A 16,943-nucleotide genomic window follows, 5' to 3' on the forward strand; every position below is an offset into this window, starting at 1 on the left:
AGTCAGTATATATTTTAATATAGAGTTGTCACACCTGGGGGAACTGCCAACATTCATATTTGAACTATTAGCTGAGAAAGATTTCAACTGAATGAATTTATTAAATGCCAACTAAAGTTAAGACACTGTTTATTTCTTCAAGATGGAACTCATGAAAAGAATTTACTGTGTAAGCAAGCACTCTCTTCTTCCTTGTTATTTTTTACCTCTTCTCCTTGACCTCAAATTTGAGAACTTTGAGTATATAAAAATACAGAACAGTCTAAAGTTTCATATCTAGGAAACCTGGGCTTAAAAAAAAAGGTATGGTTTGAATCTTTCTGGGTGAGCAGCTAACATGCTTCCATTCAGAGATGGAAGAAGAAAAGATCAAACCATTAAAATGACAAATGACCAAAATCACTCTTCTCTACTATTTTTATATAAAAATAAAAATTTAAAGACTGAGATTCAGTGTTAGACAAACCTTTCAGGGGGATAGCATTAGTTTTGTTGATGCTAACACCTCTCCAAGGGTAATGCTAGGTTCTGAGCAATGTGTAGCATACCCAAATGTGGGCTTCAATGTAAAACATGGTTAATTCTCTATTATCTGTCACTAGATTTGTTAAACCAAGGCTCCCTTCCCATTTCTGCACAGATTACCAGGACACATCCACAAGAATGTTCTCCTGGTCAAGTGTCTGTGTGTTTTCACAGGCACGTTGCAGGCGAAAGGACCACAACTGCGTCTGGCTTTGCTCCTTACTACATTCCTACCACTAAGCATTTCCCATGGGGATCCGGTGTGCCGTGGCCGCACACAGAGCCCTCCTCAGTGTGTGTGCATGTGCAGGCTGCCCTCAGGGACCCTGGGGACAGTCCTTTCAGTGGACACTGGTGACTGGCATGGCGTCCCAACCTGTGCTCCAGATAGGGATATGTGTGGTGCTTTGGAAAGCCCCAGGGCACAGGGGCAACCACTGTTGGTCACTGGTCAAGTCATAAGCTCCCTCCTCACGAAGCTGCAGAATAAAGAGTATATGATTGAGACCCTCCGCTGGGCGAAGTCCAAGTTCCCTGGCCACCAGAAGACACACATCTCTGAGAAGTGGGGATTTACTAAGTTTAATGTAGATGAATTTGAAGACATGGTGGCAGAAACGCGGCTCATCCCAGATGGCTGTGGGGTCAAATACATCCCTAATCGAGGCCCTCTGGACAAATGGTGGGCCCTGTACTCATGAGAGACTTGGTGCTGTTCCCTCCTTACTCATGCCCACTAATAAATCCTACTTTTCTGTCAAAAAAAGACAAGGACAAGGTCCAACACATAGCAGAAACTCAGAGACATGAGTAATAACCCAAGTACACACCCCACATCTACCTTATCCCTTCATCCACCAATAGACACTTATTTTGATCCATGATTCAATAGAGCTGAATTCATGTAACTATGTTAACCAGATTCTATGTAGGCACTACTTTGGGTGTTAGATTTTCCTTTCTTGTCAAAAATAACCAAGATTTGACTACAATTATATTCTTTATGATGCTCCCAGGTAATAAGCTAACTGCAATCTCAAGTTTCGTATCATATGAAATTGTATCTCTTACAATTTAAAATTCAGCATTGCAGACAATATATCTTCTACCTCAGTGGATTGTAACCAGGGATGCACTCCAGATTACCTAGTTTGTGAAGACACACGCCTGCTCCCAGAAGCAGAACCAGCGGTATGGGCGGAGCGCAGGCTGCTGAGAACCACGGCTCCGGGGCCATGCAGCCCCAGACCCAGTGCATTCAGTGCTCTTCACCCAGCAGCGGCTCCGAAGGACGGTCACCCTACTACTCAGCAATCTCCAAGTGCTGTGGAGAAGAACTCTTCTGTTTGTTAATCTGAGATTAGAGTGCGACTCCAGTTCCTCCTGTGCTACTCTTCAGGTAAAAGTAACATCACGGGAAAACAACATCTCAACAACGTGCTAACTGTCCCTTTCTCTACCACCATCAACTTTCAATTCACCTTTCACTACTGTCAGAGGAATCTTCCTAAAGAACAACTCTGTGAGTGATGTGATGATCACTCATGGCTGAAAAACCACCTTTGATTCCCTACAGGAAGAAAGCTGGACTACCTATCCCGGTGTTCAAAGTTCTCACACTGTGACCTCAATCACCTGTTTCCGGCCCTGTCTTCCTCTCTCTCCACCTCCCTACTGTCTCTCATGGAGCTCTTCTTCTCTCTGCCCTTCCCTCCCTCTGGCCTCCCCCTCTCCCTTCACTCACACACACACTCTCCAGCCTTACTGAAACCTTTTGGATTGCTCCATTCCTGTTTGCCTTCTCTGGGCTTGGAAAGCACTTGCCTTACTTCCTACCCTTTCCCTTATCTCTGCCTACTCATCCATCCTTCACAGTCTCAGCTCAAATGCTTTCTCTGCATGAAGGTTCCCCCGTGTTGCTCCACTTACAATTATTATTACAAGAACTGACCACGAGGCTGAAAGAGAACTTGAGAGATCCTTTTTTCAGTCCAGTGGTTTTTAAACTTTTCTGTTAAGTAGCTGAATTCTTATAAAACTCTTCAAGGAACCTTACTACTGAATTTGTCTTCAGTGTTTTAAGAAAACCTGTGATTCTGATACAATCCAGTCTCATTTAAAAATAGGGAAAGGCGGTCTCTGGGGTCACAAAGAGTCGGACATGACTGAGCACACACATACATAAAGGAGGGCTACAGAAAGAAGTGACTTGACCAATGTCAAGTTAGTAACAGATGTGAGGCACTCTTAGGCACTCATCCATTTAGCAAATATTCACTAAGCACCTACTATGTGCACTGCTCCAGGTCTTTTTTATACAGCAGTGAAGAAAGACACCTGGTTGATAAATGATTTCCACTCAAACACCTGGTTGATAAATGATTTCCACTCACACGGTGCGTACATTCTAGCTAGGAAGAGAGAAATGTTATGAACTAAATATACAGTATGGTGATTATAAATAAAAGATATGAATAAAATGTATAGGATGTTAGTGATAAGGACAAATAAGAAAATAATAAAACAGCAAAGAGAAGAATATGACAGTTTAGACAGCTAGCGAAGAAAATTTTGCCTTTGCCAGATCACTTCTAAGTAGAGACCTCTAGCCATATCCAAGGAAGAACATTCCAGGCAGAAAAAAGCCCACGCGAAGACAAACAGGGAGCTAGCCTGATATGTTTTAGGAAACCACGAAGGCCAGTGTGAGAAAATAAGGAAGAGAGTAATAGGAGGAAGAGTACTAGAAACTAAGGGAGAGCCTCACTGTTTATGGACTTTAGCTGGAGAGTTTTGAGTAGCTGAGTCATAAGACTTGAGTGCTGCATTGAAAAAAGACTGCAAACGACCAGGTATGGAAGAAAAAGAAGCTTATGCAATAGCAGAAAAGATGACAATGACTTAGGGGAGGCAGAAGAGGAAGATATGATTAAATTATGGGTATGTTTCTACAGAATATCCAGTAAGATTTTTTAATGGACTAATGGACAAACGTGGGCTGTTGGGGGTGGAGGACAGGGAAGGCTTCAAAATTCATTTGGCACCTGGAAGACTGCAGCTGCCAAAACTGATAGCTTTGGAGTAAGGGAGTATCAGGAGTTACTGAACACAAAAAGGTGAATACAGATGGCGACGATTTGGGGTAGGAGATCAGGAGTCATGAAACACATAGAGTTTAAGAAGCTTATTAGCTAGCCAAGTAAAAATGTCAAAACAGGTATACTGTCATGGAGTTGAATACAGTCCTGGAGCCTGGGGTAGAGGTCTGGGTTAGGTATATAAATTTGGGAGTCATTAACATCTATGATATGAACTACAGATGTAAAAGGTAACAATGACAGACTCTGGGACACTGTACTCTTCAGAAGCAGGGGAGATGAGGGGGAACTCACAGAAGGCTTTTTGAAAAGGAGTACACAGAAATGCAGCAGGAAAATAAGGCAAATGTGACATCTGAGTAGCAGCATTTCCAGGAGGAAGAAACTGTGCCAAAGGCTGACAACAGATCAAACATGATGAGATCTGAGAAGAAAATGACATGCAACACAGACATGACTGCTGATTGTGAAAGAATTTTCATGGTGTGATAGAGGTTAAAAAAAAAAAAAGCAAAATATCAGATGAGAGACAGTTTAGCAGAGAATGAGAGGTGAGAAACTAAAGACAGAAAGTAATTTTGTTGGGAACAGGTCACGAAAAGATTTTAGGGGTGATAGGGACTGCTGTTTAAGAAAAGCAGTGCTTTTCCCGTTGCCTAGAACATTCCATTTTGTGTTGTAGTTAAGTCTGTACAACTCTGTGTCTCCACTCATAAACCAGTTACCCATGGGAGGGCAGGAACTGTATCACACAGCTTCTACAGCCAATTGCGGCTGTGAATAGCAAGTTCCTTCACACCACCGCAGGATTTCAGTTTTTCTTTTTTGTAAAATACTGGGAGAATCTAGAGATCTGATCATTTTGAAGATCTATTTTAGTTCTGACATTTTATTGTTCCACAGCCTCTCCAAGTCCTCTAAATAGTGTTTGAGGAACTGAAAACAAAAATCACATTAAGGCTACGTTTAAAAGAAGTTTCCTCATCAAATTTTTACATAGCTTACTGAAAGTAATACACAAAACTATCAGATATTCAGAACAACCTGGAAACTTTATAATGTCCTCCAAAAATTCAATTTCACTTATTACACTTTACTAATACAAGGTTTTTTAAAAAAAAAAAGAAGAGTGAAAGTCACTCAGTCGTGTCCGATTCTTTGCGACCCCATGGACTATACAGTCCATGGAATTCTCTGGCTAGAATACTGGAGTGAGTAACATTTCCCTTCTCCAGGGGATCTTCTCAACCCAGGGAATGAACCCAGGTCTCCCACATTGCAGGCGGATTCTTTACCAGCTGAGCCACAAGGGAAGCCAAATCTATACTAATATTCTAGAAACCTTTTTTTATCTTATAGTAGTAGGGTATTTAAGCAAATAGTCTTCTTACACAAGTCTAAAACAGTTCATCTTAAAATATGCCAAAACTCCATGCTCTTAAAAAAAGACAACTATCTTTTCAAAAAATTACCTAATTAATTCAATTTGGGTCTCAGGTGTGGGATCTTTGTTGCAGCCCACAGGCTTAGTGGCCCTGCAGCACACAGGATCCTAGTTTCCCCATCAGGGACCAAACCTGTGTCCCATCATTGGAAGGCAAATTCTTAACCACTGGACTACCAGGGAAGTCCCTGACAACTATCTGTTGCCATTAGTAAATTTAAGACAGTATGACAGAAGTCAAGCCTCTTATTTTAACTAGCCTGATTTAGACTATGTCTATTTTTATTTGACATTTATTATTTATCTATGAAACAAATTAAAGGTCCTACTTACAACGAGATTAATAAAAAGTATTACGGCTTTCTTACAAATAAATGGACTCTATAAATTCATCACTGTTTGTGGACCGATGACTTATTTGGTTTGACTTTTTGCTATAGGCCTGAATCACACATACAATGCTTAGCCCTGAACATTAAAACCCAGCAACATGAAAAGGATTACCTTGCTATTATTTTTGCTCTTTAATAAAAAGAAAAGCCAAATAGAAAAGTAGGGGAATTTTAGGATATGTTAAAGAAACAAGAACTTCAATTTCTCTTAATTACACTGCTGGTCAAAATAGAGACATGGAAGAAATTAACATTAGCAACTAACCATGTAAATCCACAAAAAAATGACTTAAACTGCTTATTATAGTGCCAGGACACAAAATGTGTTCTCAAATACCTATCAAAAAAGGGAGAACAAACACACATACTAATAGTACATCCATACTAAGCAATAAAATGAAATTAACTATGGATAAATACAACTTGGATGACACTTAAAAGCATTATGTTGAGTGAAAAAAAGAAGCCAGTGTCAGAAGGTTACATACTATAAGATTCCATTCACATGACACTCTTGAAGAGACACAACTATCATGATGGAGAACAGGTCAATGGCTGAAGTGGATGGACTGGGGAAGGGGTGACTGACCATAGAAGCCGAGCATGAAGGAGTTCTGAGGGTGATGGAACTGTTCTGTAACCTGATTATGGTGGTGGCTACACAAATTTACACTTGTATTAAAGTTCACAGAATTGTATAGCAAAAAATATCAATTTTATTTCCTCAGTTAAAAAATGAAACAAAAATTACTTTTAATTCCAATACTCCAAAAACTCATTACTCCAGTCCATAATCATTAGAAAACATCAAAATCAAATTGAGAGGCAGTCTACAAAACATATGACCAGTACTCTTCGAGGTGTCATGGTCAAAAAGGACAAGGAACCATCGTAGATTTGAAAGGAGACAATGACAACTAAATGCAATGTGTGTATCCTGGGTGGATCTTAAGACAGAAAAAGGACATTAGTGGAAAAACTATAAAAATCCTACTGAGGTCTACATTTAATTAACGGCATTGTACCAATGCTAATTTTTAAATTTTGATCATTGTATTAGTGCTCGCTTCGGCAGCACATATACTAAATTTTGATCATTGTATTGTCACTGTGTAAGGTGTTCACGGTAGTGTAGGACGGATTAAAAAATACACAGGAAAAAAAAATACACAGGAACTCTCTATACTTTTACTGCTATTCTTCCATGAGCCTAAAATCATTTCAAAATAAGTTAAATGAAGAATCTTTAAGAAAAACGTTAGCAATAATTTCATAAAGCAAAAACACATTTCTATTTCAAAAACAAATCAATGCCATCCTGCATATTTTGATTACTTCAGCATAAGTTTGATTACCTAATGTAGGTCATACCCACACTAAGAGCATACATGTTCTCTGAATGACGGAAAATAGATTCTATGGTAAATTATATGACTTATCAGTTGTGCCCACCTTCAGGGTATACATTTATAACTAAATATTCTATCAACATTCGATTTCCTAATTGAAGAATGGAGTTCTTTCCAGAAATTCCCCAAAGATCCAGCAGTCAGGACACGGTGCTTTTACCACTGGGACCCAGGTTCAGTACCTAGTTAGGGAAATAAGATCCCACAGGTTGCAAGGCACAGCAAACAAAAAAAAAAAAAATGAAGTCCTTCTTAAGGAATCTCTCATAAATTCTACCTCTTAATATTCTTATTAAAAAAACAAAAAAATTCAATGGCCTACCAACACCCACAGAATAAATTCCAATACAAGATATTTCTGCATTTTGACTTTGGTCTACCATATTACAGCCTCACCTATGACTATGCCACCTCCCAATGTTCACCCTATAATTCAGTTTTGCTGAACTTATTAATTCAGATCATGTCATGTTTTCTCACCTCACATTTGCTGGCCTTCTCCACCCAGGAAATCTCTTGCAAAACCCTTCTCTCCTCCACCATTGGAAGGAAGAACTGATCACTTCCTCCTTGTGCTCCCACAGCATTTTGTAAGTGATCTAATAGATAAACAAATCACATTGCTTACCCATTCGTACATAAATTTATGCAAGGTTACCATGCACAAAGCGTTCTAGGTTTGGGGGACCTCAAGGTGAATTGATTTCCTTTATAATTCCTCCCGCCTACTCTACTGGAATTTCTGGTGAAGACACTGTTTTTGTTTTTAACCATTTATTTACATGTCTCACTGGTCACTTATTTCAGCCAAATAGCATTCCTGACTCACAACAGTGTTTAATAAATATTTGTTGAAAGAAAACATTTGAAGGTTCAAGTAAACACTGGTTCAATGATAAATCTGCTTTTTCTTTTCCACACAATCCATGCCATTTTCAGGTCATTTCTGCAAGTCAAAATCACACAAAAAGCAAGACCCCTTTCTCCCTTTCCCGAACAGTCCAATTCCTATGAATAAGTTGGTTAAGCTGGCTCTGGCAGCCCGATTTAATGGACAAGCCCATAGCAGCAAAGCTCTGTGTTCGTTAACAGAGAACAACTTCTAGATGAGCCCCTGTGCTTACACCTGAATACCTCATCATGTTAACAGTCTACAAATAAAATTAGAGACAGAGAACAAAGGAGGAGACACCCAACAGATTTGGACCGATTAGCCAAATATGGCCTTTCTTTCGACTTCTAGGTCTTCTGTTTCTTTCAGGCTTTTACTTACACAGCCTCCTGTCAACAAATTTCTCAAATTATAAATAAGTTAGTAAACATTTCAGTAAAAGGAATATTCAAATAAAATATTTAGACTGAAGGCTTTATTCATGTTTCACAACACCATTCAGATGAATAGTTAATGCCTTTTTTGCGCTGATAATTTAATATCAACACAAAGGACACACTTTAGCTACAGCAAACTGCTCTGCTACTCCTCTTCCACACTTGAAACCATACCACTGGTATAAATGAAACCTGAAAATTTTAAGAGTATTTCAGATTTATCATCATTTTATGAAATATTTCTTTAATGTTCTCAAAGTTCTATCTTCAGGTCTCATTCGTGTACCACACAGACTGTTCCATCCAACCTGACAACTCCATTCCAGTGTCTGACTGACAAATGTAACATGCCCAAACCCGAATTCCTGACCACCCCTCCAAAATGTACTGTAGCCAGTTTTCTCCAGTCCTCTTGGTGGCTACTTAACGCTTCTAGCTGCTCAGATCAAAAAGCTTGGCTCTTTCTCGACTGTCATAGACCTACATCCAATCTGAAAGAAAATACTATTAGTTCAGTTTTCAACGTAGAACCCTATCACCACTGAACTTCACTGTTACTGTCATCTCTTACCTGCACCACTGTAGTCCAAGTGACCTGATGTATCATTTTAAATGGATTATTTCTTATTTTCTCTACAATCTACTCTCAAAGCAGCAATCAGAAGTAATCCATTTAAAAAGATACATCCAAAAAAAAAAAAAAGATACATCCAGATCATATTATTCTCCTGTTTCAAAACCCTCCTATAGCTACTGTTTTCACAAAAAAATAAGTCACCATTAAAGTCTTCACAAACTGTTTACAGGGCTTCCCTGGTGGCTCAGTGGTAAAGAATCCACCTGCAATGCAGGGGTTTCGGGTTCAATCCCTAGTACAGCAAGAAAACATGTAGTTAATACAGAAAATAAATTATCTCAAGTAGCTAAGTGTAGTAATAAATAGATTAAATAGAATATGATATTTTGAAAAAGATATCTGATGCAAACTGTTCTATACAGAAGAGATAAACAAGGTCCTACTGTATAGCACAGGAAACTATATTCAAGATCCTGGGATAAACCATAATGGAAAAGAATATGAAAAAGAATGTATGTATGAGTATCACTGAGTCACTTTACTGAACAGCAGAAATTAACACAATGTTGTAAATAAACTATACTTTAATAAAATAAATTTTTTAAAAAGATATGATACTATATACCAACTTAGGTTATAATAAAAATGGCATCAACAGAAACATTAAATTCGGTTTAGTCTGGAGGGAAAAACCCACATACAGGAAGAGTGTTCATTAGACAGTATTAGCTAATAATTTCAAACTACTGATAATCATTTTTCTAAAAAGAGCCTATACCATATTATTCCAATTTAAAAAGGAGCAGAAGAAAATATAAGCATTTATATAACTATCCGGGGCAGGCATGCTGAGTCACTTTAGTCATGTCTGACTCTTTGTGACCCTATGAGCCAAAGGCCACCAGGCTCCTCTATCTGTGGGATTCTCCAGGCAAGAATGCTGAAGTGGGTTGCCACACCCTCCTCCAGGGGATCTTCTTGACCCAGGGATCAAACCCACGTCCTCTGTGTTTCCTGTTTTAGGAGGCGAGTTCTTTATCACTACTGCCACATCTTTCTATGTGACACAAAGAGCAGGAAAAAAAAAAAAAGATAAGGAAAAGAATGGCACTTGACTACCTAAAAATCTAAAAGCACCATAACCAAACGTAAGGCAAAGGATTAACTAGGGGAAAATATGACAACATTTTAAAAACAAAAAATAAGTAAATAAAACTTAGTCTAAGGTTTGGCTTACTCTGGCAAACTAATGTGTTGAAACTCAACAATGCTTTACAAAAAATAAAGTTGTTGCTCCATTCAAAAAGCTAACTAGAAATCTTAGTCAATATAATGTGGGTGTGTAAGAAAAACAATAAAATATGAAACTGCAACAGTGGGCTTATTCTCAAAGAAAACAGCTTTGTCTCTTCAAAGGTTGACCAATGAACATCCAATTCTGTTTTAAATTAAAATAAAATGTTTAAAAAAGATTCATGCATTTAACTTTATGCAAATTGTACCTCACAAGGAAAAAAGTAAACAAATATTGAAACTATAGTCAGTGATAATGATACTAAAGAATCTAGATGTAAATGCACTAATGTCTGCAATTCACTTTAGATAGAAGGACAAAAGTGTGGTAAAACAAATATAGAAAGTTAATGCTAAAAGCTAGAAGGTGAGTATATGAGTGCTCATCATAAAACTTCGGCTTTGCTATATGTTTAAAAACTTTTATAATAAAATGAGGAAAGAAAAAACTATTATTGATAGACTCAAACACTCTAATAGAAAAATGAACATTGGGCATGAAGAGGCACTTCACAGAATGTGGCCAAACACAAGAGAAGATGTTCAAAGATGTTCATTCTCACAACCTCAGAGCAGAGAAACAATAGCATTTCCCACCTATTAGCAAAGAGTAAAATGAATAGAGAAGGTATAAGAGAAATAAATGGTCTCATACATTCATCAGTGTTCAGTTCAGTTCAGTTCACTCAGTCGTGTCCGACTCTTTGCGACCCCATGAATCGCAGCAATCCAGGCCTCCCTGTCCATCACCAACTCCCGGAGTTTACTCAAACTCATGTCCATCGAGTCGGTGATGCCATCCAGCCATCTCATCCTCTGTCATCCCCTTCTCCTCTTGCCCCCAATTCCTCCCAGCATCAGAGTCTTTTCCAATGAGTCAGTTCTTTGCATCAGATGGTCAAAGTATTGGAGTTTCAGCTTCAGCATCAGTCCTTCCAATGAACATCCAGGACTTATCTCCTTTAGGATGGACTGGTCGGATCTCCTTGCAGTCTAAGGGACTCTCAAGAGTCTTCTCCAACACCACAGTTCAAAAGCATCAATTTTTCAGCACTCAGCTTTCTTTATAGTCCAACTGTCATGTCCATACATGACCACTGGAAGAACCGTAGCCTTGACTAGATGGACCTTTGTTGGCAAAATAATGTCTCTGCTTTTTAATATACTGGTTGGTCATAGCTTTTCTTCCAAGGAGCAAGGGAGATTTTTTTATTGGTATGTTATTTTATACTGATAATCATTCTTTAACAGTTCAATAATATAGTATGCTCCATATAGTGAAATATGATTTCTGTAACACCTAATTTCTGTAACAGTTTATTTCCAGTTTTTTACTGTTTTGAACAATGGTACTGAATTTCTCTAATCTTTGCATACCTTATTTGTTAGAATAAATTACTGGGACTGAAAAAATACATGAAGATGGTTGGATGGCATCACTGACTCGATGGACATGAGTTTGAGTAAGCTGCGGGAATTGGTGATGGACAGGGAAACCTGGCATGCTACAGTCCATGGGGTCACAAAGAGTCAGACACGACTAAACTGAACTGACTGAAAAAATCTCCACTATATATGTAAGTGAAATATATGTTAGAAAATAGTGTGTATCACTGCACAATCAATATTTATACATATATGGTCCGCATTTCACTTGATCTTAGCCAAAAGGCCGAGAAGCGATATGGTCCACATTTCAGTATCCAAAGTAATGATCAACTGAAAGCTTACAGTACATATGCTAGTTAGTAAAATTCCTATGATTTGCATTATTTGCCTGTGCTATTTGGCATTTAAGCAGCTTCCACGTGGTGAGCACTCTTCTGCAGACTCAGGACATAGTCAGTTCACTTGTGGAGTCAAGTAAACGATTCGGACACAGTCCCTGCCCACATATGAAGGAAAGCAACAAAGCAACGTAAAGGGTGACCAAGGAAACCTTAGATAAGGGAAGGCCTCTCAGAAAATGTGACAGCTGCTCTGAGACCTAATGATAAGGTGGCAGGCAGGTAAAAGCGGGAGGCTGGGGCAGAATATTATCAGCAGAGGAAGTTGTAGGAGCAAAGTAACAAGAGGAAGCGCCAAGGCCCTCAGAGAGCAGGGAGGAGAGAAGTATGCAAAGTGGCTGGAGAAATACAGACGCTAAACAAGTATCACCCTTGCAATCAGGAAAAAAGATCAAGCTAGTTTCATCCTAAAAAACAAAAAAACCTCTACCACTACCCCAACCACACAGGTGGACAAAATTACAAAAAGCTTTCCTTGCTGAGGGCTTGACAAGTACTGTGCTAAGTCGCTTCAGTCCTGCCCATCTTTTTGCAACCTCACGGACTGCAGGCCACCAGGCTCCTCTGTCCATGGGATTCTCCAGGCAAGAATACTGGAGTGGGTTGACATGCCCTCCTCCAGGGGCATCTTTCCAACCTGGGGAGAGGAATCTTTCCAATCCAGGGATTGAACCTCTTAAGGCTTCTACACTGGCAGATGGGTTCTTCATCACTAGCACCACCTGGGAAGGTTAACATAAATATCTCATTTAATCCTCATGATAGAGCTATTCAAAAGCATTCAGTGGGAGAAAATAATAGCAAATGAAACAAATGACAAAGGATTAATCTCCAAAATATACAAGCAGCTCAAACAACCTAATCAAAAAATGGGCAGAAGACCTATACAGACATTTTCCAAAAGAAGACATACAGATGACTAATAAACACATGAAAAGATGCTCAACATTGCTCATTATTCAGTTCAGTTCAGTCGCTCAGTCACATCCGACTCTTTGCGACCCCAGGAATCGCAGCATGCCAGGCCTCCCTGTCCATCACCAACTCCCAGAGGATACTCAAACTCACGTCCATCAAGTCGGGGATGCCATCCAGCCATCTCATCCTCTGTCATTCCCTTCTCCTCCTGCCCCCAATCCCTCCTAGCATATATTATTAGAGAAATACAAATCAAAACCACAATATCATCTCATACCTGTCAGAATGGCCATCATCAAAAAGTCTACAGACAATAAAGGCTGGAGAGGGTGTGGAGAAAAGGGAACCCTCTTGCACTGCTGGTGGGAATACAAACTGATACAACCACTATGGAAAACAGTATGGAGATTCCTTTAAAAACTAGGAATAAAACTACCATATGACCCAGAAATCCCACTACTGGGCTTACACCCTGAGGAAACCATAAATGAAAAAGACACATGTACCCCAATGCTCACCGCAGCACTACTGACAATAGCCAGGACACGGAAGCAACCTAGATGTCCATCAACAGATAGATGGATAAAGAAGATATGGTACATAAACACTACGGAATCTTACCCAGCTGTAACATGAGGATGAACCCAAAGGCTATTACCCAAAGTGAAGTAAGTCAGAGAGAGAAAGACAAATATCACATACTGGCACATACATATGGAATCTAGAAGGAAGGCACTGATGACCCTATTTGCAGGGCAGCACAGGAGATGCAAATATAAAAGACGGCCTTTGGGACAAAGTCGGGGGAGGAGAGGGTGGGATGATTTGAGAGAGTAGCACTGAAACATATAAATTACCATATGTAAAAATAGATAGCCAGTGGGAACTCCTGTATGATGCAAGGAACGCAAAGTCGATGCTCGGTGACAACCTAGAGGGGTGGGATGGGCAGGGAGGTGGGAGGGAGGCTCCAGGGGGAGGGGACACGTGTATATCTACGGCTGATTCATGTTGATGTCTGGGAGAAACCAGCACAACACTATAAAGTAATTATCGATCACAATACTGTAAGGTAATTATCATCTAATTAAAAGTAAAATAATTTTTTTTTAAAAAAAAGCATTCAGAACATATCAAAGTATCAATAGAACATTCCTGGGACCACAATTCTCCAAAGCCAGTCCACAGAACAGATGTATGAGAATTATCCAAAGACACAAATATAACATATACACACTTACACTTCTGAGTCCTACTCCTAAGATTCAAACTAGTAGCTCACAAGTGAAGCCAAGATTCTCTATTTTTTACTGCCCAGATGATCAGAAATTAGTATAGTGACCTTTGTACCTCAGCAGGCAAACCTGGCTGCACCTGCGTATACACAGTCCCACAACTCTGTACCTAGATTAAGTCAGTGGGGTCACATTGGGACTCAGTAGATTCTATTCAGAGAATCAGCAAGGTGTGTGATATATTTTTCAACTATTTCACAGATGTAAAGAAAATTTTTATTTTAATTCAAGCTTTCTTTAAAAAAAAAAAACTCCATTATTTGACATCCCAACTGCCACATACAGCTCAATCCCTTCTAACATCATTTCTCAGGCCCTTCACTGCCAGCCTTCCTCAAAGATTTGCCTAACTCCACTTCATTTCCCACTCATTCCAGTCTATGTAGCCTAATCCTGCCCCTGCTGAGCCACTAAACCTGCTCTAACTAAAGGCGATGACCACACTGGGCTAAATCCAACAAACACTTTCAGAACCTGCTGTGCTGGACCAACACACGCTCCTTCCTGGTTTCCCCCAGCGCTGCACTCCTTCTCCTGTCTGCTCCGCCCACCTCCTCCACCTGACTGAACATTGGGGGTCCTAAAGGCTCCGCGGAAAAGCCTCTTCTCACTCCAGACTCTCCCTGGGCGAAGACATCCACTTCTAGGATTTCAACTACAGGGTCAGGGCATAAAGGTGAAACTCACCCCTGCTCAGTTACCCTTCACAATCCCCTTAAATCCACCCTTTAGGTACATTTTACCACACTAAAAGGCCACGTGCGTGCATCTGACTCATTGAGACCCATGGACTGCAGTCCGCCAGGCTCCTCTGTCCATGGGATTCTCCAGGCAAGAATACTGGAGTGGGGCGCCACGCCCTCCTCCGGGGGATCTTCCTGACTCAGGGATCGAACCCATGTCTCTTATGTCTCCTGCACGGACAGGCAGGTTCTTTACCACTAGCACCACCTAACAGGCCACAATGGCAACCAATACATCATCTCTGTAAACATAACTGAAGCACTTTTCCTTCTCACATTCAAACACCAGATTAATAAGGTAATTTACAGTTAAAGGGCACACTGTATGAAAAGACACAATTTTTCCCCTTACTTTCACTCCATTTTACCTCCATAAGCCATGGCTTGAAACACAACAATGTCTGCCCACTCTAAGATAAAACTCAAAATCGTTACCATGCCTTGTATCAGTGGTCCACAACCCTTTTGGAACCAGCGACCAATTTCGTGGAAGAGAGTTTTTCCACAGACCAGGGGCAGGGGGATGGTTTAGGGATGATTCAAGAGCATTACATTTATTGTGCACTTTGTGCAGGCGTGTGTGCTCAGTCCCTTTAGCCTTGTCTGACTCTGCGACCGCACGGACTGTGGCCCACCCGGCTCCTCTGTCCATGGAATTCTCCTGGCAAGAATACTAGAGAAGGGTGCCATGACCTCCAGGGGATCTTTCTGACTCAGGGATCGAACCCACGTCTCCTGCATCTCACGCACCACAGGCAGTTTCTTTACCACTGAGCCACGGGGGAGCCCATTGTGCTTCTAATCTAATGCTGCCGCTGATCTGACAAGAGGTTCTGGTTGGCGTCCCAGAGGCTGGGGACCCCTGTCTTCTATAATTTGATAATTGCCTTCCTCATCTCCCATCACATTCCACTACATTAAAGCCCTCAGGGCCTTCTTCCATTTCCCAAAGCACATCCTTTCTTTCCTGCTTTGTAGTATTTGTATAATGCTACTCCCTCAGCCTCCCATCACTTTCCATCCTCCTCTTTCTCCTAGCCAAAGGTTACCCATCCTTCAGTGTCATTTCCTGAGGGAAGCCTTTTCAATACAGCCACTTTCCACCCACTGTTAGCTGTCTCCCAGTTATGTACCTAACACTCAAACACTTTTCACTTGTTTGATCAAAGTCTGTCTTTCCCCCTAAGATGCAGGAGCTACATGAGGACCTTATCTGCTTTTTTCATTGCTATATCCCAGGCACCTGAACACTGACTGAATCAGTAACTTCAATCTCATTACATTTGCTTTTCACTCTCTTACAAGTTGCATGTGTGTGCATATGCTCAGTTGTGTCTGACTCTTTGCAACCCTATGGACTGCAGCCTGCCAGGCTCCTCTGTCCATGGAATTTTCCAGGCAAGAATACTGGAGTGGGTTGCTACTTCCTACTCCAGTGGATCTTCCCAACCCAGGGATCGAACACCACATGTCTTGGGTGTCCTGCATTGGCAGGTAGATTCTTTACCACTAGGGCCACCTGGGAAGCTCCTACAAGTTGCATATAAAAATACAAATTCAGATTTACCTTTTCAAAAAAATATATGGTAAAATTAATCACTGAAATGTACAGTTCGGGAGTAGCAAGTATATTTATATTGTTTGTCAAGCAATCTCCAGAATTCATTTTATCTAGCAAAACTAGAAGTCTGTATCCACTAAACAACTCCCCATCCTCCCTCCCTCCAGTCCCTGGCAATCAACATTCTACTGCTTTCTCTATGATTCTGACTACTTGAGGTACCACAGGTAAGTATTTGTTTTTTGGGGACTGGTTCATTTCAATTAGAATAATACCCTCCAGATTCACCCATGTCATAACATGTGTTAGAAATTCCCTCCTCCTTAAGGCTGAAAAACATTCCACAATAAGTGTATGCCACATTTTGTTTATCCACTTATCCATTCATGGACACTTGGGTTACTTCTACCTTTTCACTATTATGAATAATGTTGCTAAGAACATACCCATACACAGTATCTCTTTGAGATTGCTTTTAATTCTTTGGGGATAACCTAGAAACAAAATTGCTGGATCATTTGGTAATTCTATTTCTAATTTTTTGAAAAACCACCAAATTGTTTTCCACAGTG

At 40.2% G+C, this 16,943-nt stretch overlaps 1 protein-coding gene and 1 pseudogene across 1 annotated transcript in view; both read right to left on the reverse strand.

The window, feature by feature from the left end:
* The window catches only part of ELF1 (E74 like ETS transcription factor 1), a 115,768-nt gene that overhangs the window by 87,600 nt on the left and 11,225 nt on the right, over positions 1–16,943 (reverse strand). The window lies entirely within an intron of this gene.
* Positions 11,624–11,751, reverse strand: LOC122687164 (annotated as a pseudogene).

This window comes from Cervus elaphus, chromosome 30 (assembly GCF_910594005.1).
Source record: "Cervus elaphus chromosome 30, mCerEla1.1, whole genome shotgun sequence".
Lineage (NCBI taxonomy): Eukaryota > Metazoa > Chordata > Mammalia > Artiodactyla > Cervidae > Cervus > Cervus elaphus.